Consider the following 26,945-nt stretch of genomic DNA (forward strand, 5'->3'; position numbering starts at 1 on the left):
GCTGCAGAATTCTTACCTTAGAATATCCCCAGGCATCGGACTGTATCAGGAAGATTTTTCGTGAGCAGTACCCCTTTTGTGCCTGTAGTGACTTCAGTAGGCTCTGCGTTTGGCGGCGGGTGCGGCGGAAGTGACGTCTGAGGCACCTAAATAGATACCATCAAGGCTTGCTGGCATCAGTTCTTTTCTTTCTGCATTAGCCAGCGCTGATCCAGAGAAGAGTGACCCCGTCATTCACTTTTTGACTAGATTTGTTTTACTTTTTGTCAACTTCTTTTGAGGTTTTTTCTTCTGGTGTGGCAGGGATGTCCCCCTCAGAACCGCTACTCCTGTTCCATGAGACCCACATGGGCGTCCTTTTGGGGACTTGGTCCAAACACAACACAGGGGCTCCTGTGAATAAGGCGATCACCCTCGACCCTGCCCCAGGGGACCCAAGTTTCCTCATCCTACCCCAGAGAGCTTGGTGGTCCAAGCCTCGATATCTTATGTAAATCCTGGTGCATACCCTACCGCTCCCCTGGATAGGGAATCCAAGATGTTGGACTCTTTGGGGAAGATGTTTTCTTTCGCCAGGCTGCCATTGCGGTCCATTAACACCATATACCTGGTGGAATGTTACTCCCACGCTATGTGTGACCCGGTTGCACAGGTGCTGCCAAAGGTCCTGGAAGAGGCCCAGGCCATACTCCTGCTGTTGCCAATGGAAGAGATGTGGCAAAGTTCATTATCCGTTGTGGACTTGACCTGACAGACTCACTGGGCACAGCTGTTTCGGCAACAGTCGCCTTGAGACGCCACACTTGGATTATGTTTTTTCAGGAGATGTCCAGTCTGCTCTTATCGACATTCTCTTTGATGGCACCCGTCTCTTCGAAGGACAGTCCGGCTACGATAAGGTCTTTGGGCCTTCCTATGGCATCACATCACCCTCAATCTGCCTTTCGTCGCTACAGAAGCAGCTTCCAGCTGCGCTAATTCCCTTCCAGCCACAGAGCTGTGCATGCTTTGAGGGAGTGATACTCGTTTACTTCGTGGGTCAGGCAGCCAGCAGTGCCGATGCCAGAAGTGGGTCATCGTGGCCATTTCTGCAACTTTCTGGTCCCCAAAGAGAACGCAGGCCTTCGTCCTATTCTAGACCTGCGGCCCATCAACTATTTTCTCAAGAAGGAGAGGTTCAAAATGCTCACACTAGCTCAAGTCCTGTTTGCTCTGGACCCAGGAAACTGGATAGTAGTGTTGGACTTGCAGGATGCCTATTTCCCCATTCCTGTCTTGCCTGCCCCCCGGCGTTACCTGCAATTTATAGTAGGCCACGAGCATTTTCAGTTTACTGTGCTCTCTTTTTGGCCTTACCAGCACCCCTCCTGTGCTCACCAAGGTGATGGTTGCAGCACAGCTGCCGAGATCAGAAGTACCAGTCTTCCCCTATCTCGACGACTGGCTGGTAAAGGCGGGCTCTCCCCAGGCTGTCATCTCCCACCTCCAGACTATAGTGAACCACCCGCACTCCCTTGGATTAACTATCACCATGCCGAAGTCACGCTCCCTTTCATCTGAGCTGTTTGGACACAGTTCTGTTTCTAGCTTATCTTCCTGAATGGCAAGCCCAGGATAATCAGGCTATGATACCGATGTTTCAGGCTCTAACCTGGATTTTGGTGGGGCAGACCCTGAGGCTGATGACTCATGGCCTCCTGCATCCTGCTGGTAACTCATGCCCGAAGGCATTTGCAGGCTCTGCAGTGGGAAGTTTCAATGGGCACAGCATCAGTGGGACCTCTCTGATATGGTCCAGATCTTCGAGGAAACTGCAAATGATCTGCATTGATGGCTAACGAACCGCGATTGGGTCAGAGGCAAACCCAGCTCCCTTCCCTAACTAGATCTTACAGTAGTGACCTAGGATGCAGCAGCCATCTCGGAGAAGTGGAGATCAGAGGACTCTGATCTCCGATAGAATCCTGACTCCATATCAACCTGCTGGAGCTCTGTGCAATCAGACTGGCTTTGAAAGCCTTTCTACCCTCTATCAAGGGAAGGCTAATGCAGGTGTTCACGGACCGCACCAATGCCTTGAGGTACTGTACAACAAAAAGGGTGGGGTGTTGTGGACCCTTTGTCAGCAGGCCCTGCAACTCTGGACATGGCTGGAAGAACAGGGCATATCCCTGGTGGTCCAACAAGAAGGGCTCTCAGAACTCCAAAGCAGACAAACTCCGCTGTCAATGCCTAGTGGATCACAAATGACATTGCCACCCAGATGTGGCGCAAGGTCTCTTTCAGCAGTGGGGAGAGCCTTGGTTAGATCTGTTCACCTCTGCCGAGAACATGCAATGTCAGCAATTTTGCACGCTGGTGTTTCCAAAGCGTCTCTTTCAGAACCACTTCTCTTCTCGAGTTGAGCACAGGCTTGCTATACACCTTTCTGCCCATACCACTTCTGCTCAGAGTTCTCAAGAAGATCAAGAACCAGGCCTAAGTCATTCTTGTGGCTCCAGACTGGGCATGGCAAGTCTGTTATCTCGAGCTACTGAGAAGGGCCATCGATCCTCTGATCCAGATGCCAATTTGCGAGGATTTCCTCCAATCGAACCTATACAGTCTGTGCCTTCTTGCGTTGAGATGGAACAGCAGCAGTTGGCAGCTTGGACCTTCCTCCCGAAGTCTGCAACGGCATCTTGGTAGCTAAGCGTCCCTCTGCCAAGATGGTATACGCCTGCCGTTGGAAAACAATTGTGCTATTGGTGTACAGAAAGACATTGATCCCCTTTCTGCCCCCCCTACCCCCCCCCTTTCTGAAGTTCTACTTTTCCTTCTTTCCTTTACCCAACAGGGCTCTTCTCTGGGACTCCTAAGGGCGATCTTTCTGCCTTTTGAGGTTGCCTGACCAACACTACCTTTTCAAATCACCTATTGTGCATAGGTTTCTGACAGGTCTTGTTCATCTTTTCCCTCCTTCACCATGTATCATCTCAGTGTTGGATAGCGAAAGGGTTAAAATTACTATTCACACTCCAGTGAGCGCAACAGTAGGGAAAGTTTTGGATAGCATAGGGGTAAAAATGACTATTCCCACTCCAGTGAGTGCAACAGTAGGGAAAGTGTTGGATAGCATAGGGGTAAAAATGACTATTTCCACTCCAGTGAGTGCAACAGTAGGGAAAGTGTTGGATAGCGTAGAGGTAAAAATGACTATTCCCGATCCAAAGGGTGCAACAGTAGGGAAAGTGTTGGATAGCATATGGGTTATAATTACTATTCCAACACCAGAGAGGGCAACAGTAGGGAAAGTGTTGGATAGGGTAGGGATACAAATTATTATTCCCACTCCAGAGAGTGCAACAGTTTGGCTGAGCGCTTCTGGCGTGCAAAGTCGTGAAAAGAAACTGACGTCAGCGCCCCTGGGTGATGCCTACATAGGGGCCGTCGATTTCACTTCCAGCGCGCATGGGAGCTGCTCACGAAAACTTTCAGATCCAGTCTGACACCTGGGGACATTTTAAGGTAATGAATCTGGTGCTAGATATAGTTTCTAACAGATAAGGCGTTACCAAAGGTAAGTAACTTATTCTTTCATCCCTGTCCCCCAGTTTCTCCAATTATGAGGAATTGCTGATTGAAATTTCCCTTAAAAGTTCACCCACTTATAGGGGTCTATCTCATCAAATTGCCCTTTTGCACAATCAGGGACACAGCAGCAAAACAAGCCATTGGTACCAAATGAGCTGCACCTTGCAGGATCTCCCAACTACATCTGTCAAAGTGAAGCAGCAGTTGCTCAAAGAAGGACTCATTCATTGATCTTCAGCTAGAGGGATTTTCAGTGGTTTGAGGTAAGGAGTTCCTCTCTTGTAAACAGACCTATTCAAGATGATCAGAAAAATCCTGCAACCCTTACTGTACTCGGAGTGCTAGACCCCCTGGTCAGTGCTTCTAAGGTATTATGCGGATTCACAATATGGGCTGTTTTAAAGAATGTACACATACTGTGTGAGGGACATCATTTAAAACCATGTCAATCTACAGAGGAGTGGAGAAGGCCTCACTAATGTGCTCTTTGTTTTTAAACCAGTTAAGCAGTCTCATTAGTTTGTAAGCCATAAAATGCATTTGTGTATAAGGTGGTGCAAAACTCATCATTACCTGTCAAAATCTCCAACATACCACTCCTGCAGAGGAAAAAGGGTAGATTTGGTCCAATTGATACATAATCTGGAGTGAGTCTGAGCTCCTAAAACATATAATGGAGTCTCAGTGTTATAAACTAGGGATTGTGATATACATTAAAATATCTGCATAAACAGATATCCACATTTTGCTGCCATCCCTTTATCAAAGGAGCCCACTAATCCAGTGTACCAGCAGCTGAAGAGTGGAGGAGACAAGCAGCTCACTATTGGCCTTCCTGCCCAACATGTTGGTTGAGGGGTGGGGGCGAAACCCCGGCACAAACTGCAATCGTGGGAGGCAAGAATAGAAGTTTTGACATTTCCACAAACTCCTAGCCAAACCCTATCTTCAGTAACACATGCAACGTCAAGAGCCAAGTGTTTTTGAAAGCTTGAATACCAAAATTAAAAGGCAGTCATTCTTATCCCAATTTCTGGCCACAAAGGTTTTGTCAGGTACAGAGCTAGATTAGTCCAGATGTACCATGGATTTGCTAAACTCAACACTCCATTAGTGAGGACTGGTTAGTATTTTGATGCCCACGTTCAAGGAAAACATGGTCAGGTATGTGGAACTATCTGAATTAGAGTTTGTTCTGGTGTCATGCTGCATGCCTGCGGCAGGATTTTGTATTGCTTTGCCTCTTGGATTGTATTTAATATACTGTTCTGTAAGCACAGAAACCTTTTTAAAAGCTCCACCAGTAGGACATTGAGACAGGATCTTTCCAGACAGGAGCAAGGGTCATGTTCCTTCAGGCAAAGTAGGGAGTGATCCATTAAACAATGGTTCAAGCTCAGTCAGCAATGTTAGACATTCTTGTAGTGCTCTGAGCCACCCCCAACTGCCTCTCTGACCTCTTCTCCTTTATAGTGACTTGCCAAATCTACCCATCTAAGCTTTTCATCCTTCTTACTAAACCAAGCAAACTAGCCTTGTTTCCCCTACCTCATTGCTGCAACACTCGGAGAGTCATGATATGGCAAGTCAGCGAGTCCAGTAGCATGGGCTGTTGGCAAGATGCAGGAGAGCCTGGCCCTGTGCTGCATTTTCATCCAATCGCTGAAAGTCTTCTCATACTATTTTAACTTTATTGATTTTGCCACATTGTCCATGTTCTTGCCATCTTAGTGTGAACTGTTCCTGCGTTTTATTGAGCCAAAGAGATTTTCCTATAATTTATTCTTCTATCACTTGTTTCGGGCCAAAACCATCTTTAGAAGAGTAAGCCAGACAAGAGGACTATATTTCCCATCATCCCTCTGAACAGGATATGACAGTACTGTGTTATCATTCATTATCTTGCTGCACAGGTAGAGACATCACTTCCTGCCTTCTTTGTGCTTCACCAATCTCTTCAGGGCCTCCCTAGCAAATTGGGGACCCAGTCAAGTGTACTGCCTTTTTGGGCAAGGAAGGGTCTTGGACCAGAATCTCTGTTCCGCTGAAACTTAAAAGCTAAAATATAATCATGTGCCTCACCCACCACCCCATACTGTTAATCCACTGAATCTCACCCAGGCCTAAGTAATACAATCACTCAAATAGCCATCGTACAACCCTTAGTCCTAACCTCATACACATCACCTTAACTATCACACACCCTCAAGCTACAAAATATATTCCAACTCCTCGCAGACCTAGTCCCGTCACAAGCTTGATGCCCTCTTCATCACAGAAACTTGGTTACCCCAGTATTGGAACTTTCATAGATTCTCATGCTTTGTGTCATTCCCCGTCGTCGGAATGGGAGCCTCGGTAACAAAAATATATATATATATATATATATATATATATATATGTATAACCATAAAACAAAAGAGAAAAATAGGCCTAGGCCTCATCTCATTTTGTAGTATATCACCCTCTTTGTGTAAAAGAGTCCAAACTTTTGCCAGGACCAATCAGCATAGCCTCACCCCTTGGAACCTTCAGAGCCTCAGATTTTTCTACCGCACGTTGTGCTAGGGAGTCTCCACTGAGCTCTGCTCAGTTTCTCAGAAGTTTACTATTAGTCAACTTTTTTTTGCCATCTTTTGTGACATCATGTCAGAAAAGGAGAAGAAAGCTTTATTCAGATCTTGTGCTTCTTGTGGGAAGAAGAGACTGTTTGTGGAAGATAAGCATGAAAACTGCATCTACTGCCTGTACCCGGAACACAAGGCCACAGACTGTAAAATTTGTCGGACCTTCTCTACCAAAACCTTGAGAGACAGAGAGGGTCGGTTGCTGACGTGGCTGCAGAAGCTAAAGACCAGGACGGAGGTTCTCTCTTCGGATGAGGAGGAATCAATCTCTGGTACCTCCTCCAGGAGATCTAAGAAGAGGGGTAGGTCATCTCCCTCCACCTCTGCTGAACCCCCTCTTAAGGCCCCTCACGGGATCTCTGACAGGTCTGAGGAGGCTGGTCCCATGAAATCTCCTCACGGCAGTGTAAAGGAGAGGCAGGGACGGGCTGCTGGTGTGGACGTAGCCCTTAGGGACAAGAAGGAGGTTGCAACATCTTCCCCTCCGTCCCAGAAGGAGAAATCTGTGAAGAAACATGCTTCAGAAACTCCTCAGTCAGTTCCAGTGAAGAAACCGCGCCCGTCGACGCAGGTTAAAGCAGGTACGTCGACGACGATCTCCATAGTTAAGACTTCCATGGGGTCGTCGACGAGACCGTCGACGATATCTGCTTCATAGTCTACGACGGCTACTTTCTGGTCTTCGACGGTGGTGTCGACGACGAAGACCACGTCGACGACGACGTCGATGTTGCTGACGACGAGTTCGTCGACGAGACCGTCGACGATTGCTCCGTCGACGATGAAACATGCTCCGTCGACGAAGAAGAAGGCTCCGTCGACGACTGCTCCGTCGACGACTGCTCCGTCGACGACGATCCCGGAACTGTCGACGTCCTCATCGTCGACGACGATGCTAGCCCCGTCGACGACAGTTGCCCTTCAGTCGACGATGTCGTCGTCGAGTTCGACGCAGGGAATCCCTTTGCCTTTGACTCCGTCGACGGGACCGTCGACGGGACCGTCGACGACGAAAGATTCAGGATTTGCCATCCAGAGATTAAAGATTACGCCGGACATGACTTCTCCTAGGCGGGTCACGCCTTTGCCACCTTCCATGCTTCTCGATGACTCGGAGGAAGAGGATGGGCAGTATGGGGACGCCTACAGCCCTTCAGACCTGAATGTGAAACAGCAGGACACGGATACTGAGGACTTTTACGGTCCACAGGTGCAGGAGGAGCGGCAGACACAGGAGGTACACCCCCGCTCTCTGAGGCAGGATATGATAGCCTTGCCAGTGGCTTTAGTGACGGATTTGCAAATGATGCTGCAAGACTATAAAGCTCGTTTTCCGTCATTACCAGATCTCACTCCGGTGCGTCCTTCTACGTCTGTAGTGCCACGTGACATGGCAATGGACTTGCCACCTCTGCCAAGGGACATACCTCGTACCACATCAACGGTGGTACCGTTAGTGGTTCCTCAACCTTCAGGTACGGCACCTACAGATCAAGACACACAAGATTTAGATACTGATGAGGACGACGAGGGACAGGTGATCCCTCTTACTGATCCAGGGGATCCGGATGGGGACCCTGATGACACTGGTCTGCAGGATCCGGATGCTGTGGGCCGGGAGACAAATATTTCGCCTCCAGCAGATATTGGTGGTTTCCACAATTTGATGGAACGGGCATCCAAGAGTTTTGGGCTGCCCCTTACAGTGGAGCAGTCCGACTGCTTCCTATATGACTTTAAAGCACAGTACAGGAGGTCGGTCAGATCGATTCCCATCATAGAACATGTCTGGGATGAGGGAATTAAAACGATGCAGAATCCGGCGACGGTCATTCTGGTTCTTCCCCGGCTGGAGAAGAAATACAAGGCCCCTGAGGGCAGTCCTGCATGTCTCCTAGGACAACCTAAGCCGGATTCCGTAATATCACAAGCCGCACAAAGCAAGTCAAAGAACCCGTCCACGCCGTTAACCACGCCTCCGGATAAAGAAGGCAGGAGGTTGGACAATGTGGGAAAAAGATTCTCCACCATGGCCAGCTTGTTGGTGCGTGCAGCTAATTCTCTGGCTATTCTAGGCAGGTATGACCGCCAGATGTGGTGCGACATGGAGCCGTTCATGGACCAGCTACCAGAGTCGAGTCAAGAGGAAGCCAAGCAGGTTCTGATGGAAGGGGAAAGATGCTCTTCGGAAGTCATAGACTGTGCGATGGACATAGCCTCTACTGCTTTCAGGGCTTTGGCAGGGTCGGCGGTCTTGCGCCGTCAAGGCTGGTTGAAGGCGACCTGGTTTCGCCAGGAGGTCCAGAATAAGATCTTGGACCTTCCCTTTGACGGAGAGATGCTTTTTGGTAAGCATGTGGATGACGCCCTCCAAAGTTTAAAAAAGGACACAGACACAGCTAAGTCCTTGGGGTCTTTGAACTATCGCAAAGTGCCATTCAGAGGGGCACGTGGTCGGGGGTTTTCTAATTACAGAGGAAACCAACGTCAATATTCCACGCAATCAGGACAGTCCTATAAAGGTCAATACTCCAGCCAACGCCAAGGACAGTCGGCGTCCTTCTCTCAACAGTCCCAGAGAGGACGTCAGAATCGTCAGGGACGTGACAACGCCAAGAGGCAATAGCGGCCTCCTGGTTCTGGCTACTGTTCCTCCCCTACCAAGAACACCGGTCGGGGGCAGGATATCTTTTTGTCTGGACAGCTGGGTTCTTTTAACATCGGACCGGTGGGTCTTAAATATTGTTCAGAGTGGCCATACGTTGGAGTTCCAAGATCTTCCTCCAACAAGAGCTCCGGACGCCCGTCCATCAAAACATCTCCGACTATTACATCTCGAAGCCCACCAACTTTTCATCAAGGGGGCGATAGAGCCCGTACCTCTTTCACAAAGGGGCAACGGGTTTTATTCCAGGTTCTTCCTGGTTCGGAAGACGGAGGATACATGGCGTCCTATACTAGACCTCAGGGAGCTCAACACCTATCTCATCAAACTCTCTTTCAGGATGGTCACTCTCCAGGATATTCTACGACTACTCAATCCGGGAGATTTTTTGGCGTCCCTGGATTTAGAGGATGCATACTTCCATGTTCCGATCCACCCAGCTCACAGGCAAAATCTACGCTTCACAGTAGGCAAGAGCCATTTCCAGTTCAAGGTGCTTCCGTTTGGACTTCGGTCGGCACCCCGAATATTCACGAAGATGCTGGCACCAGTCGCTGCTTTTCTAAGGAAGCAGTCCTTGGAAGTGTTCCCATACTTGGACGACTGGCTCGTCAAGGCTCCGTCGTTCAAGGCAACGTCTCAGGCCGTGTCAACTTGCATACGGTTGTTCGCCCATTTGGGTCTTCAGCTCAACATGTCCAAGTCGGTAATGATACCCTCCAGGTCACGGAAGTTCCTTGGGGCTATTCTGGACACGAAACGATGCACGGCTCGTCCGTCGGAGGAGCGTCAAGGCAAACTGACCACTTCCGCTCGCCGAATGCTGCACAGGAGATATGTATCGGTTCGACAGTACAAGTCCTTACTCGGATCAATCTCATCCTACATACCTTTAATACTGCATTGCAGGCTTCATATGCGTCCTCTGCAGGAGGAGTTGGACAAACAATGGCGCCAGGCAGAAGGGTCGTTCAACGACAAGGTGTTGATAACACCTGCTATGCGCAAAGCCTGCGAATGGTGGCTGGTAAAGGAGAACATCGCAGGAGGATTAACGTTCCGGATCCCTCCTTCTCCTATGGTGGTGACCACAGATGCTTCCCTAGAAGGATGGGGAGCTGTCCTCCAGGAGCTTCAGGTCAGCGGTCACTGGAGTCCAGCAGACAGACTACGCCACATCAATCTTTTAGAGCTGAGGGCCATTCACTTAGCCTTGCTGGCGTTCCTTCCCAGGCTTCAGAATCGTGCAGTGCTGGTCCGGACGGACAACACGACGGCCATGCACTATATCAACAAGCAAGGGGGAACGAGGTCGCGGACTCTGTCCAAAGAAGCTCAGATGATCTGGGATTTTGCGATCTCTCACAAGATCACTCTGCAAGCCGAGCACCTAGCAGGGTGTCTCAACATCACAGCGGATGCTCTAAGTCGACAGACGGAAGTGACTCACGAGTGGGAGTTAGATCAGGCCACGCTGGAGGCAGTGTTCAAGAGATGGGGTACTCCGACCATAGACCTCTTTGCGTCCCCGGAGAACGCCAAGTGCCGGTTTTACGCAAGCAAGGTTCCCCATCAAGGGTCTCTGGGGAATGCCCTTTCGATTGCTTGGTTCGGCGCATTTTGCTACGCCTTTCCTCCCATTCCCCTCATTCCTCGAGTTCTCAGGAAGGTCAGGGCGGAACCATGCAAGATGATTCTCATTGCTCCAGCATGGGCGCGGCAGTTCTGGTTCACGGAACTCCTGCTTCTCTCCCAGGATCGCCCAATTCGCTTGCCGCTGATTCCATCTCTGTTGTCGCGGGATCAGGGACAGGTGCTCCATCCGGATCCGAAGTCACTTCACTTGACAGCGTGGCTCCTGAACACAGAGAATTCCGTCATCTGAATCTCTCCAAGGAGTGCAGGGATGTTTTATCTCAGGCGCGGGCGCCAAGCACTAATAAGACATATAGGGCAAAATGGAAGAGATTTTGTCTATGGTGCAAGAGGAATAATCTCCATCCTTATAAGTCCCGGCCACATCAGGTTTTGCCTTACATCCTGTCTCTGGCTAAATCAGGTCTGGCGCACTCTTCGATCAAGGTACATCTGGCTGCCATATCCCGTTTTCGACGGAAGACATCGGGGCCATCTCTATGGTCCGCAAGGATTGTTAAGCAGTTCCTTAAGGGGTTATTCCGGATGTTTCCTCCGGTCTGACCACCCCCTCCTATCTGGCAGCTTAACCTAGTACTGGCTCAACTCATGAAAGCGCCCTTTGAGCCAATTCACAAGGCGGACTTGAAGTTCCTGTCGTGGAAGCTAGCCCTCCTCTTGGCATTAACTTCGGCTAGGAGGGTTAGTGAACTGCAGGCTCTCTCTATAGTGGAGCCTTTTCTGCAGTTCAAGAGGGATGTGCTGATTTTGAGAACCAACCCAAAATTCATCCCGAAGGTGCCTTCGGAGTTTCATTTGAATGAACCCTTAATTTTGAGCCCCTTTTTTCCGCGTCCTTCCACCCAGGCGGAACGAACATTGCATTCTTTGGATGTCCAGAGATGTCTGAAATTCTATCTCGAGCGCACACGCTCTTTCAGAAAGTCTACTCAGCTATTTATTGCCTACAGTGCACCACGGAAGGGGTTGCCGCTCGCCAAGAGTGGCATTTCCCGCTGGATCTCCAGTGCAATTCAATACTGTCATCAGGCTGCGGGCAAACCTTTGGATAAAAGGGCCCGGGCTCATTCTACGAGAGCGATGGCGTCTTCAGTGGCTCTCTTTGCTGGAGTTGCGATCAAGGACATTTGCAGGGCAGCAACGTGGAGCAGTGTACACACTTTCACGAAGCACTACTGCCTGGAATCGGTGGGACGAGATGAAGCTGCTGTTGGTCAAGCAGTCCTCCGCAATCTTTTTCAATGAGAGGTGAGCTTTCCCTACAATCCCTCCATCCTGGTAAGCACATTTGGTTTCAGTAATGATTGTTTTTCTGGATTACCATGTACTAGTTTTTTACTGTGAATTGAGATGGTTATGTGATGCCAAGTGTCTACCAAAATGTGCTTTTCGGATTTACTGCTAGCTATTCTGATACAAAGCATGAGAATCTATGAAAGTTCCAATACTGGGGTAAGAAAACAAGTTACTTACCTGTAACTTTGGTTCCCCAGTATTGGTAACTTTCATAGATTCTCATGCGCCCACCCACCTCCCCTGGGAAAGCTCTGCCGGTTTACTGAGGTAGTGGCTGTTGGCACAACGGCTACGAAAATCTGAGGCTCTGAGCTCTCTCAGGAAGGTTCCAAGGGGTGAGGCTATGCTGATTGGTCCTGGCAAAAGTTTGGACTCTTTTACACAAAGAGGGTGATATACTACAAAATGAGATGAGGCCTAAGCCTATTTTTCTCTTTTGTTTTATGGTTATACATATATATATATATATATATATATATATATATATATATATATATTATATATATATTTTTGTTACCGAGGCTCCCATTCCGACGACGGGGAATGATACAAAGCATGAGAATCTATGAAAGTTACCAATACTGGGGAACCAAAGTTACAGGTAAGTAACTTGTTTTCTTCACCCCCACATCCTAGAAGGCTGCCTTTCCACAGGATACATCATGTGGTAGTGTACATAAAAAGGGAGAACTCGCTCTCATTCATAAGTCCTCTTGGTGTCCTACACCCTACACATGCAAGTAACATTCAGATCCTAGAAACTGCCGATATGCTATTTCCCGCTCTATGCAACTCAGACCTCCTTCCATCACATCTACAGGCCTCATGAGAACAACAAGGACTTACTTGATAAATTAACAGATCTCTTCACTACCTTGTCCATCCAACGTGCACACACAACTCACCTGACTGACTTCAGCCTCCCAAAAAATAAAAGTTCAAATAAACAAATGACACCCTACTTAATCTCATCAACATTCTAAACGTGACACAGCAATCTGAAAGAAACACGTTAGTTAGATTCCTCACCTTAGAATATCCCCAGGCGTCAGGCTGGATCCGGAAAGATTTTTCGTCAGCAATACCCCTTGCGCGTCGCTAGGCGTTGCCTGCGGCTCCGTGTCCGTCGTCAGCGTCGTGCGCCGGAATGACGTCGTCTGAGTGCTTGGACGCCGCCCTTGCGCGCTGACGTCAGTTCTTTTTTCCGCGCCAGACAGCGCCGATCCGGGAAGAGCTTACCCCTTAGTCCCTTTTTGACTAAACTTTTTTGACTCTTTTTGGTCTTCTGTTGACTCGACTCTGGTGCCGGTAGGATGCCTGGTTTTAAGGCCTGTGACTCCTGTCATCAACTGATGTCAGTGACGGACCCCCATCGCCGGTGCCTTTACTGCCTGGGGCCCGGCCACGATGCGGAGTCGTGCCTCGACTGTCAGGCCTTGACCTCGAAGGCTAAGCGGGAGCGGTCCCGTAAGCTTCTCGAGCTTCGGCACTCGGCTCCGCGCCGTTCACAGTCCCGGTCCAGGAGGAGGTCCAAGGACCGGGCACGGAGCCGCAGTCACCATCATCGCTCGTCGGGCTCGAAGTCTTCGGGTAAGTCAAAGCGCTCGAAGAAGTCCAAGAGGCGACACCGCTCTTCGGACTCCCCTCGCCGGTCGCGCGACTCGGTCGAGGGTCAGGGTGGTCCCACCGCCGCGGCTCCGTCGGAACCGTGTCCGTCTCCATACCCGCCGGTTCCTGGGACTGACGCGACTCCGGCGGAGATCAGCGCATTCCTCTCGGCCATGAGGGGCGTGGCTCCGCCGTCAACGCCTGCCGGCACGCCTTCGGGCCCCGCGGGCTCGACTGGGCGACCTCGCGAGCCGGTGGCTCCGGCCCCGGCCCCGGCGCCGTCGACGAATTCGGTCCCGACGCCGCAGGTCCCCAAGGGATCCAGGCCTGGATCTCTGCCGGCGCCGGTCGACCTCACGACGCCGCCGGTGCGGCGCCGCTCGACGCCGCATCCGACGCCGATGCATGAGCATTTCATCTACCGCCGGCTCCGGTTATTCCTCCTGTTTATCAGGAATCGGATGACAGGGGCGACTGGGAGGGGTCTGAGGACCATATGTCCAGACAGGCCGACCTTTCACAGGACTGGGCAGATGAACTGGGGGATGCCAGTGGTCTGGACACCTCCCCGGACGCTGGTTTCATCTCTCCTCTAACTGTGGCCTCGGAGGAAGGTGCAGCTTTTTCAGTGGTGCTGCGCAAGGCGGCCGATGCCCTTGGGCTGGAGTTGCCTGCTGTGGCCGTGAGGACTAACGTCCTCACAGAAGTGCTTCAACCGTCAGCAAGCTCCACAGAGGCTCTGCTGCAGTTCAATGAGGCACTCGTAGACGTTCGGCAGGGCACCTGGTCCAAGCCCTCTACAGTACCTCCTGTGGATCAGAACGTGGCCCGGCACCACCGCCCTACTCCGGGCGACCCCAGTTTTCTGTCCCAACACCCCACTCCTGAGAGTCTGGTTATCCAGGCCTCGACTTCCCAATCCTCCTTCCCATCTGCTCCTCTGGATCGGGAATCCAAGAGGCTGGAACAGTTCGGAAAGAAGCTGTTCTCTTCCCTGAGTTTGGGTCTGCGGTCCTTGAATACCGCTTGCCTCTTGAACCGTTATTCCCACTCTCTGTGGGATACGGTGGAGGACGTGCTGCCCCTGTGTCTGGAGGAGGCCCGGTCACGGCTCACCCAGGCGCTTGCTGATGGGTGAGATGCAGCACGGCATGCCATACGGTGTGGACTAGACACCACGGACTCGCTGAGGCGGGCGATTTCGACCACGGTGGCGCTTCGTCGCCACGCCTGGCTACGGTCCACGTCTTTCTCGGGGGCTGTCCAGAGTACCCTCATGGATATGCCCTTTGATGGCACTCGCCTTTTTGGCGAGAAGGCGGATAGTGCGCTGGCTCGTTTCAAGGACTCCCAGGCTACAGCCAAGTCCTTGGGTCTCTCGGCCCCGCGGCCGCAAACTTCCGCCTTTCGTCCCTTCCCTTTCGTGGCCAAGGAAGGGGCGCCTCCTCACGTCCGCCTAGCCACCGGCTGCAGAACCAACCTGCACGCGGACGTGGATTCCGCCGAGGCGGTACTGGAGGACAACGTGCCGGTCAGTCCACATCCACCCGGCAGCATCTGCCTCACAGCCCTCCTAGTCCGAGCTTTCAGGCCCATTCCACGCCAGTGGGCGGCAGAGTTCGCCATCACCTGCTCCACTGGCGTTCCATCACGTCGGACAGGTGGGTGCTGCAAATCGTCCGAAGGGGCTACTCCCTCCCCTTCGAAACGACCCTGTAGGAGAGTAGGGTCTGCTTTCTATGTTCACCCCCACTTTTTGCTTTTGCTTTACTGGTTTTCGACTTAGATGTGGCTGTGGGCCTGCTAATCAGACCCACAGCCCTGCTGTTCTCTCTAAATTCATACTATGTACTTTAGGTGCATAACCCAATTGGTAGGGACCACCTTATTAGACCCTGTATAGTGTACCCTAGGTACCCAGGGCATAGGGGTACCCTAGGCCTACCAGGTGCTGCAGCATGTATTATGCCACCCCTGGCCTGGCCTTCCATTATGACACAACTGGCTGATCACTCAGCTGGGGCAAGGTCGTGTAAACACCCCTTGCTTAGGTGTAGTATTCCTATACCTACCTTATATATAGACACATGTGTACCTATCAGCCACTCCTATGGCAGGCCTTAACAATCCTGGAGGCAGAGTGCTTGGTAACATGTGAGATGGTGCTCTGGCATGAGCTGAGCCTGTCTGCAGCTTTCGGAACCATGTCCTTATAGCTGTTCTATGATATAGCCTACCATATACTCTTAAAGTGCCTTATAATCTTAAACGGTTATGGTAACTATGGTTTGGCTTTATCAAAACCTGTCGTGTAAGGTGTCTAACACTTTGGAATAATACCCCCATACCATTTCTGGCAATGAGGATATTATTCCTCCCTTCTAGAGGGAGAAGACATGTTGATACCTACTTACCCGGTTAAAGTTAACCAGAGCCCCAGCATCACAAAATGGATGCTGCTGCCACGACACAAGTCTGACCTCCTGCTGCTGGGAGTGATCCCGGCAAGGGAGGCTTGGACAATAGGTTTCCTGCCTTGGGAGGTGCTAGCACCACCCCAGACAGGCCTTAGTGTATTGGGGCAGGGAGGGATGAAAGAGACTAGACACTGCCTGGGGCACACAAGGTGTCCCATGCATAGTCCAGTTCAAACCGGCGCTGGGGCACTCCAGCCCCAGCTCTGGCGCGAAACTGGACAAAAGGAAGGGGGTGTAACCACCCCCCTCCCAGGTCCCACCCATAAGGCGTAACCTAGCAGGCAACCCAGACCCCCAGATTAGTATAAGAGTGGTAGCTGGGCCCCAGGAGATTAGATTATCCTGAACCTGCAACTTGAACAGAAACTCTGGACCTTCGACATTCGACGAAAGAAGAAGACTGAAGAATCTCCCTTGTGGCCAAGGAGTGGCCACCCTGTGCAAACAGGCACCATCAAGAGACTTACCCTTTGCTTTGCTGAAGTTCTACGAGGGACCGACTGCAGAGCCCGACCAGACCCTTGACTTCCAGACTTCTCCGACCCTGATCCACATCCACAGCTGAGCTGAGATCCGTGGAGGCGACGAGAGACGTGGGACCGGCTACCTGGGAAAAGTGGCGAGTATCTTCCAGCGCAGCTTCTGAGGCACCCTCGAGGTTGTGCACCGGGGATTGAGAAGCCCCAACCCCAAGCACCATCTGCACCGAAGATCAGCCCCCCACACTCCACGAGTCCTGCGTGGGGCCCTTCTGCATTTTCCTGCTTGCCGCGTCTGTCCGGTTACTTGCCCGTTGGCCAGTAACCTTTGTGACGACACACCTTTAACTTTCCACCGCTGGTTTGGCTCCTCCAGACTGGCCCCTGCTCCTCTGTGAAAGAGAAGCACCCCAGACCTTCCTGGTCTGCACCAGAAGCAAGTCCTCCATTCTGCGTGGGTTCCGCTTGCCAAGGCTTGGTGAGTCCTACTTCGACTTCGACACCGCCGACAGCAAGAGCCTTCGTGGGACAGCTCGCCTCCTGGTCGTCCTCGACGTCTCCTTGTACCCGTGGCTGCTGCGACAAGCTTCACCTCTTCACCTGCATCTTCACGACATCGCCTGGTTCCTTCCTGGTTCCACGTGGTCACTGGCTAGTGACCCAGACTCTGTCCCTTCTGCTTGCAGGTATCCTTCCTTCTTGATCCCAGCCTTGGGATGCACCAGACACTCTTCACTGACCGCCTGTCAGCATCTTTCCTTCAGGCATCCATAGGAGTCGACGACGAAACCCGACGCAAGTTCACACCTATGCACCCGCAGCCCGTGGGCTAGGTAACTTGGGTACTCCGGTGCTCAGTAGGGTATTGACTATCCTAGTGTCTAAGTTTCAAGTCTTGACTTCCTAGCTACTTCAGAAGTGTCCTAAAGCTTATTATTTCCAAACTGTACTATTTCTATCGATTATACGCATTACGCGTGAGTGTTTCCACTCTGCACCTGAATCCCGTGGGCCTCCCACTTACTAACCTTTGGTAGTATAGTGTAGCCCCAGCGATTCCCTAGGCCTAGGCCTATCCTATTTCCGTGACAGTGGTCCTTATACCACTTACTTAGTATATGGTTTGCGTGGCCCCTAGGGCCTAACTGTATTACTTACCTGTGTGACTTAATGTATGCTTAAATAAGACTGTGTTGTACTTACCTCGAATCTCAAAGAGTGCTGAGGGTTTGACTAGAATAAATACACTTTATTTTATATATATCTGTTGTGGTGTCCTTTCATTTGGTATTCAAGGGGTTACAAATGGTATAACAGCTGGCTTCACATGCCATACAGAGTTTAGCCTAAGACTGCTCTTGTCCATGCTACCACTAGGATAGCTGGTCTATAAGGTTTACTTTACAACCAATCACCATAAGGGTTGTTTGGACTGATACAAGGTGTACACTAGAACTAGTGACATCATACATCAGGCCAACTTCTCACAGACCCCTCCAGCCATGCCACCACAGTACCACCGCATGTCGGGGGATCACTTGAATCTTCTCTGGGAGGAAGTTACGGCCCTCTTGGCGAAAGAGGCCGTCGAGCGCGTTCCTGGTCCAGAAGTAGGTCGTGGTTGCTATTCCCACTACTTTCTGGTTCCCAAGAAGGGCAAAGGGGGCCTACGCCCTATCTTGGACCTCAGGAGCGTCAACGCCTTCCTCCGGAAGGAGCGGTTCAAGATGCTCACCTTAGCTCCGGTTCTGGCTGCCCTAGACCCTGGAGACTTGATGTTAGAGTTGCACTTGCAGGACGCTTATTTTCACATCCCCGTCCTGCTGGCCCCCCGGCGTTACCTGCGGTTCACGGTGGGTCAGGAGCATTTTCAGTTCACCGTGCTCCCCTTCGCCCTCACCAGTGCCCCTTGGGTGTTCACAAAAGTGATGGCGGTGGTCGCAGCTCATCTGCGCAGATCGGGGGTTCCAGTCTTCCCCTATCTCGACGACTGGCTGTTGAAGGCGGGCTCGCCCCAGGCAGTCGTCTCCCACCTCCAGACTACGGCCGACCTCCTGCATTTGCTGGGTTTCTCCATCAATGTGCCGAAGTCACACCTGAGACCCTTCCAGAAGCTCCTCTTCATCGGAGCGGTTCTAGATTTGGCGCAGTTCCGGGCCTATCCTCCGGAGCAGCGGGTCCGGGATATTCAGGCTCTGATTCCCATCTTTCGGCCTCTATCCTGGGTTTCGGTCAGGTTGGTGCTGCGGCTTCTGGGGCTGATGGCATCCTGTTGGTACATTATGCCAGGTGGCGAATGCGGGCTCTGCAGTGGGACCTGAAGTTTCAGTGGGCCCAGCATCGTGGCAATCTGTCCGACCATATCTTGATCTCGGAGGGCACTGCGAAGCAGTTGCAGTGGTGGCTCACGAACCGCGATTGGGTCAGCGGCAGATCCCTCTCCCTACCCCAACCGGAGCACGTAGTAGTGGCGGATGCGTCCCTCCTGGGATGGGGGGCTACATGGGGGAGGCGGAGATCAGAGGACTCTGGTCTCCGGCGGAGACTCGGCTCCATATCAACCTTTTGGAGCTGAGAGCGATCCGACTTGCACTGAAGGCATTCCTTCCCGTTGTCCGGAGAAGTGTGGTGCAGATGTTCACGGACAACACCACTGCCATGTGGTATTGCAACAAACAGGGCGGGGTGGGGTCGTGGACCCTTTGTCAGGAGGCTCTGCGCCTCTGGACATGAATGGAACACCAGGGCATCACCCTGGTGGTTCAACATCTGGCGGGCTCTCTGAACGCCAGAGCAGACTAACTCAGCCGCCGGTGCATGATGGATCACGAATGGCGTCTAAACTCTGACGTGGCGCAAGGCCTCTTTCGGCAGTGGGGAGAGCCTTGGTTAGATCTATTCGCCACCGAAGAGAACTCGCAATGTCCAGGAGTGGAGTTGCGGTCTGTTGTACGCCATCTGAAAGAAACACGTTAGTTAGATTCCTCACCTTAGAATATCCCCAGGCGTCAGACTGGATCCGGAAGATTTTTCGTCAGCAATACCCCTTGCGGGTCGCTAGGCGTCGTCTGCGGCTCCGCGTCCGTCGTCGGCGACGTGCGCCGGGATGACGTCGTCGGAGTACTTAGACGCCGCCCTCGCGCGCTGACGTCAGTTCTTTTTTCCGCGCCAGTAAGCGCAGATCCGGGAGAGCTACCCCTTTTTTGACTAAGTTTTTTGATCCTTTTTGATCTTGTCTCGACTCCGGTGCCGGTAGGATGCCTGGTTTCAAAGCCTGTACTGACTGTAACCGCTTGATGTCGGTTACGGATCATCACCGCCGGTGCCTTTACTGTTTGGGCCTCGACCACGACGCGGAGTCGTGTTCGGACTGCAAGGCCCTGACCTCGAAGGCTAGACGGGAGCGGTCCCGTAAGCTCCTCGAGATTCGCCACTCTGCTCCGCGCCCCTCTCGATCCTGGTCCAGGAGGAGGTCCAAGGATCGGTCGCGGAGCCGCAGCAGACGTCATCATCGCTCGTCTGGCTCCAAGTCTTCGGGTAAGTCGAAGCACTCCAAGAAGTCCAAGAGGCGACACCGCTCTTCGGACTCCCCTCGCCGGTCGCGCGACTCGGCCGAGGGTCAGGGTGGTTCCACCCCCGCGGCTCCAGCGGAGCCGCAGGCGCCGCGCACGTCCCCATACCCGCCGGTCCCTGGGACTAACGCGACGCCGGCGGAAGTCAGTGCCTTCCTCTCGGCCATGAGGAGCCTGGCTCCGCCGTCGACGCCCGCTGGCGCGCCTTCGGGCCCCGCGGACCCGACTGGGCAACCTTGCATGCCGGCGGCTCCGGCCCCGGCGCCGTCGACAGCTCCGGCCCCGACGCCGCAGGTCCCCGAGGGACTAGTCCCCGAGTCCCCGTCGACGCCGGTCGACCTCGTCACGCCTCCGCCGGCATCGACAACGGTTTCACCTCCGACGCCGGCTCCGCTCGGCGTCGATCCCCAGTTCAGCCCCGCTCCGGATCCGGCGCCGTTGCGGCGTCTATGGACGCCGCGTACGGCGCCGTTAGAGACACATTATGTCTACCGTCCGGCTCCGATCCTTCCTCCTGTTTACCAGGAATCGGATGACGGGGGCGAATGGGAGGGGTCCGAGGATCCTATGGCCGTTCAGGCTCAGCTGTCACAGGACTGGGCAGATGAACTGGGGGAGGCCAGTGGTCTGGATACCTCACCAGACACTGGATTCATCTCTCCGCCGACTGTGGCTTCGGAGGAGGGTGCTGCTTTCTCTGTGGTGCTGCGCAAGGCGGCCGCAGCCCTTGGGCTCGAGCTGCCTGCCGTGGCTGTGAGGACTAACGTCCTCACCGAGGTGCTTCAGTCTGCAGCAAGCTCCACTGAGCCTCTGCTGCAATTCAATGAGGCCCTCATTGACGTTCTGCAGGGCACCTGGTCCAAGCCCTCCACAGTTTCTCCTGTGGACAGGAACGTTGCCAGGCGCCACCGCCCTGCTCCGGGCGACCCCAGTTTTCTGTCCCAACACCCCACCCCCAGAGCCTGGTTATCCAGGCTTCTACCTCCCAATCCTCCTTCCCGACCGCTTCGCCGGACCGGGATTCCAAGAGACTGGAACAGTTTGGCAAAAAGCTGTTCTCCTCCCTTAGTTTGGGTCTGCGGTCTTTAAACACCGCCTGTCTTTTGGACCGTTATTCCCACTCTCTGTGGGATACGGTGGAGGACGTGCTGCCCCTGTGCTCGGAGGAGGCCCGAACACGACTTACCCAGGCTCTGGCCGATGGGAGGGATGCAGCACGACATGCAATCCGATGTGGGCTTGACACGACGGACTCGCTGGGTAGGGCGATTTCTACCACGGTGGCGCTTAGACGTCACGCCTGGCTGCGGTCCACGTCTTTTTCGGGGGATGTCCAGAGCACTCTCATGGACATGCCCTTTGATGGCACTCGCCTTTTTGGTGAGAAAGCGGACAGTGCGCTGAATCGCTTTAAGGACTCCCGGGCTACGGCCAAGTCCTTGGGCCTCTCGGCCCCGCGGTCGCAACCTTCCGCTTTTCACCCCTTTCGTGGCCAAGGAAGGGGCGCCTCCTCACGTCCGCCTAGCCACCAGCCGCAGACCCAACCTGCGCGCAGACGTGGTTTCCGCCGAGGCGGTTCTGGAGGCCGACGCGGTCAGCCCACATCCACCCCGGCAGCATCCGCCTCCAAGCCTTCCTAGTCCGAGCTTTCCGGCCCATTCCTCGCCAGTGGGCGGCAGAGTTCGCCATCACCTGCTCCACTGGCGTACCATCACTTCGGACAGGTGGGTGCTGCAAATCGTCCGAAGGGGCTACTCCCTCCCCTTCGAGACGACCCCTCAGGCCATGCCACCGCAGCACCACCATATCTCGGAGGATCATTTGACTCTTCTGCGAGAGGAAGTTTCGGCCCTCTTGGCCAAAGAGGCCGTCAAGCGCGTTCCGAGTCCAGAAGTAGGCTGTGGTTGTTATTCCCACTACTTTCTGGTTCCCAAGAAGGGCAAGGGGGGCCTACGCCCTATTTTGGACCACAGGAACATCAATGCCTTCTTCCGGAAGGAACGGTTCAAAATGTTAACTTTGGCTCAGGTTCTAGCTGCCCTAGACCCTGGAAACTGGATGGTAGCGTTGGACTTGCAGGACGCTTATTTCCACATCCCCGTCCTGCCGGCCCACCGGCGTTACCTGCGGTTCACGGTGGGCCAGGAGCACTTTCACTTCACCGTGCTCCCCTTCGGCCTCACCAGTGCCCCTCGGTTGTTCACGAAAGTGATGGCGGTGGTCGCAGCTCATCTGCGCAGATCAGGGGTTCCAGTCTTCCCCTATCTCGACGACTGTTTGTTGAAGGCGGGCTCGCCCCAGGCAGTCGTCTCCCACCTCCAGACTACGGCGGATCTCCTGCATTTGCTGGGGTTTTCCATCAACGTGCCGAAGTCACACCTGAGTCCCTCTCAGAAGCTCCTCTTCATCCGGAGCGGTTCTCGATTCGGCGCAGTTCCGGGTCTATCCACCGGAACAGCGGGTCCGGGATATTCAGGCCCTGATTCCCATCTTTCGGCCTCTATCCTGGGTTTCGGTCAGGCTAGTGTTGCGGCTTCTGGGGCTGATGGCCTCCTGCATCCTACTAGTGCATCACGCCAGGCGGCGCATGCGGGCTCTGCAGTGGGACCTGAAGTTTCAGTGGGCCCAGCATCACGGAAACCTGTCCGACCATGTCTTGATCTCGGAGGGCACTGCACAGCAGTTGCAGTGGTGGCTCACGGACCGCGATTGGGTCAAGAGCCTCTCCCTACCCCAACCGGAGCATGTCGTAGTGACGGATGCGTCCCTCCTGGGATGGGGTGGCCATATGGGAGAGGCGGAGATCAGAGGTCTCTGGTCTCCGGCGGAGTCTCGTCTCCACATCAACTTGTTGGAGCTGAGAGCGATCCGACTTGCACTGAAAGACTTCCTTCCCTCTGTCAGGGGAAGTGTCGTGCAGGTGTTCACGGACAACACCACCGCCATGTGGTATTGCAACAAACAGGGCGGGGTGGGGTCGTGGACCCTTTCTCAGGAGGCTCTGCGCCTCTGGACATGGCTGGAACACCAGGGCATCACCCTGGTGGTTCAACATCTGGCGGGCTCTCTGAACGCCAGAGCAGACTAACTCAGCCGCCGGTGCATGATGGATCACGAATGGCGTCTAAACTCTGACGTGGCGCAAGGCCTCTTTCGGCAGTGGGGAGAGCCTTGGTTAGATCTATTCGCCACCGAAGAGAACGCGCAATGTCAGCAGTTCTGCGCGTTGGAATTTCCAAGGCGGCACTCGCTCGGCGACGCTTTTCGTCACGAGTGGAGTTGCGGTCTGTTGTACGCCTTTCCGCTTATACCACTTCTGCCCAGAGTGCTGAAGAAGATCAGGCGCGACCGGGCCTAAGTCATCTTGGTGGCTCCGGACTGGGCACGAAGGTACTGGTATCCCGAGCTACTCAGTATGTTGACCGATCCTCCGATACGTCTGGCCCTTCGGGAGGATCTTCTGTCGCAGCAGCAGGAGACGGTCCTCCACCCGAACCTGTCCAGCCTCCACCTCCATGCGTGGAGATTGAGCGGCGGTAGTTGATGCCATTTGACTTGCCTCCTGAAGTCTGTGATATCATTCTGGCAGCCAGGCGTCCCTCCACAAAGACGGTAAATGCCTGCCGGTGGAACAAATTTGTGGCATGGTGCACAGCAAAGGCTGTGGATCCCCTTTCCGCCCCTCTTTCTGAGGTTCTCCTCTTTCTTCTTTCCTTGGCCCAGCAGGGCTCTGCCTTGGGCACCTTGAAAGGTTATCTTGCTGCCATCTCAGCCTTCTTAAGGCTTCCTGATCAGCCTTCTGTTTTCAAGTCCCCGGTAGTTACACGCTTTCTAAAAGGCATTACTCACACGTTCCCTCCTGTCCCTTTTGTAATGCCTCAGTGGGACTTGAATCTTGTTCTCACATTTCTAATGTGCGCTCCCTTTGAGCCTCTTCATAATTGTCCTCTTCGTCTGCTGACGCTTAAGACTGCTTTTCTGGTAGCCATCACCTCGGCTAGACGGGTGAGTGAGCTCCAGGCTTTATCATCAAAGCCTACTTTTCTATCTGTTCATCCGGACAAGGTTGTCCTTCGGCCTCGTCCCTCCTTTCTTCCGAAAGTGGTAACCCCCTTTCATCTTGGGCAATCTGTCACCTTGCCCACCTTCTTTCCGCCTCCTTCCAAAGAGGAAGAGAGGCTCCACCGTCTGGACCCAAAACATGCGCTCTCCTTTTATCTGGACCGCACAAAGCAGCTCCAGGTGGACGACCAACTTTTCGTTGGATACGTGGGTGCTAAGAAGGGGAAAGCTGTGCACAAACGGACCATCTCTCGGTGGGTCGTTTTGTGCATCAAAATTTGTTATTCCTTGGCAAAAAAGGACCCTCCTGTTGGGCTGCGCGCCCATTCTACTCGGGCCACAGCGGCTACTACTGCTTTGGGACGGGGTGTCCCTTTGCAGGACATCTGTCAGGCGGCAACGTGGGCTTCGCTCCACACGTTTGCCAGGCATTATTGCCTTGACAGCCAAGTCCGGAGGGATGGCTTCTTTGGCCGTTCTGTCCTCCAGGACTTTCTGGTGTGATCTTGGTTCGCAGACCCACCACCGGGGTTGGTATTGCTTGGGTATCTATTCTAAGGTGAGGAATCTAACTAACGTGTTTCTTTCAGATGAACAAGTTACTTACCTTCGGTAACGATGTATCTGTAAGAAATATTAGTTAGTTAGATTCCTCACCGACCCACCCATCCTTCCCGTTCTGCGAACTGACATCTAGGGTTAAGGTTATCCTTTTCAGGCCCCTAGATTTTATTTTTGGCACCAGTGTCGGTCTCTTGCATGGCTCTGCGTTCCTGGCGCGGAAAGCTATGTACAAGAACTGACGTCAGCGCGCGAGGGCGGCGTCTAAGTACTCCGACGTCATCCCGACGCCGACGACGGACGCGGAGCCGCAGACGACGACTAGCGACGCGCAAGGGGTATTGCTGACGAAAAATCTTCCGGATCCAGTCTGACGCCTGGGAATATTCTAAGGTGAGGAATCTAACTAACTAATGTTTCTTACAGATACATCGTTACCAAAGGTAAGTAACTTGTTCTTTCCGCCTATACCACTTCTGCCCAGAGTGCTGAAGAAGATCAGGCGCGACCGGGCCCAAGTCATCTTAGTGGCTCGGGATTGGGCACGAAGGTACTGGTATCCCGAGCTACTCAGTATGTCAATCGATCCTCCGACACGACTGCCTCTTCGGGAGGACCTTCTGTCGCAGCAGCAGGGAATGGTTCTCCACCCGAACCTGTCCAGTCTCCACCTCCATGCGTGGAGATTGAACGGCGACAGTTGATGCCATTTGACTTTGCTCCTGAAGTCTGTGACGTTATTCTGGCAGCCAGGCGTCCCTCCACTAAAACGGTATACGCCTGCAGGTGGAACAAATTTGTGGCATGGTGCACAGCAAAGGCTGTGGATCCCCTTTCCGCCCCTCTTTCTGAGGTTCCCCTCTTTCTTCTCTCTCTAGCCCAGCAGGGCTCTGCTCTGGGCACCTAGAAAGGTTATCTATCAGCTATCTCTGCTTTCTTACGACTTTCTGATCAGCCTTCTCTTTTCAAATCCTGTGTTGTTTCTCGTTTCCTTATGGGCATTACTCACATGTCTCCTCCTGTCCCCTTCGTAATGCCTCAGTGGGATTTGAATTTAGTTTTGACCTTTCTGATGTGCGCTCCCTTTGAGCCTCTTCACAATTGTCCCATTAGTCTTCTGACTCTTAAGACTGCTTTCCTGGTAGCTATCACCTCGGCTAGACGAGTGAGTGAGCTCCAGGCGTTATCGTCTAAGCCTCCTTTTCTTTCTGTTCATCCGGACAAGGTTGTCCTCCGGACTCGTCCTTCCTTTCTTCCAAAAGTGGTAACTCCCTTCCACATCGGGCAATCTGTCACCTTGCCCACCTTCTTTCCGCCTCCGCATCCTTCCAAAGAGGAAGAGAGGCTCCACCGTCTGGACCAAAAACGGGCGCTGTCCTTTTATTTGGACCGCACCTAACAGTTCCGGGTGGACGACCAGCTTTTTGTTGGATACGTGGGTGCAAAGAAGGGAAGGGCAGTACACACGCGGACCATCTCACGGTGGGTCGTATTGTGTATAAAGGCTTGTTACTCCTTCGCTAAAAAGGACCCTCCTGTAGGGCTGAGAGCCCATTCAACCCGGGCCACAGCGGCTACTACTGCCCTGTGACGGGCAGTCCCTTTGCAGGACATCTGTCAGGCAGCAACGTGGGCCTCGCTGCACACGTTTGCCAAGCATTATTGCCTGGACAGCCAAGTCCGGAGAGATGGCTTCTTTGGCCGTTCAGTTCTCCAGGACTTTCTGGTGTGATCTTGGTTCGCAGACCCACCACCGGGGTTGGTATTGCTGGGGTATCTATTCTAAGGTGAGGAATCTAACTAACATGTTTCTTTCAGATGAACATGTTACTTACCTTCGGTAACGATGTATCTGTAAGAAACATTAGTTAGATTCCTCACCGACCCACCCATCCTCCCCGTTCTGCGAACCGACATCAAGGGTTAAGGCGATCCTTTCTAGGGCCCTAGATTTTTTGGCACCAGTGTCGGTCTCTTGCATGGCTTTGCGTTCCTGGTGCGGAAAGCTATGTACAAGAACTGACGTCAGCGCGCAAGGGCGGCGTCTAAGTACTCCGACAACGTCATTCCGGCGCACGGCGACGGACGCGGAGCCGCAGACGACTCCTAGCGACGCGCAAAGGCTATTGCTGTCGAAAAATCTTTCCGGATCCAGCCTGACGCCTGGGGATATTCTAAGGTGAGGAATCTAACGAACTAATGTTTCTTACAGATACATCGTTACCGAAGGTAAGTAACTTGTTCTTTAAGTAGAGCGAACTTGACCCGAATCAGGTAACAGAGCGCTTTACATAGCACCAGTTGCATTACATGAGGACACATTCATTTTTCTGTTAGGCATGGGGAGATTAAGTGATTTGCCCAGAATC

General features: G+C 53.0%; 1 protein-coding gene across 10 annotated transcripts in view; it reads left to right on the forward strand.

Annotated features, from left to right (window-relative positions):
* Positions 1 to 26,945, forward strand: part of EYA3 (EYA transcriptional coactivator and phosphatase 3) — a 970,709-nt gene that overhangs the window by 803,925 nt on the left and 139,839 nt on the right. The gene's annotated exons all lie outside the window — the stretch shown is intronic.

This window comes from Triturus cristatus, chromosome 3_2 (genome assembly GCF_964204655.1).
Source record: "Triturus cristatus chromosome 3_2, aTriCri1.1, whole genome shotgun sequence".
Classification (NCBI taxonomy): Eukaryota; Metazoa; Chordata; class Amphibia; order Caudata; family Salamandridae; genus Triturus; species Triturus cristatus.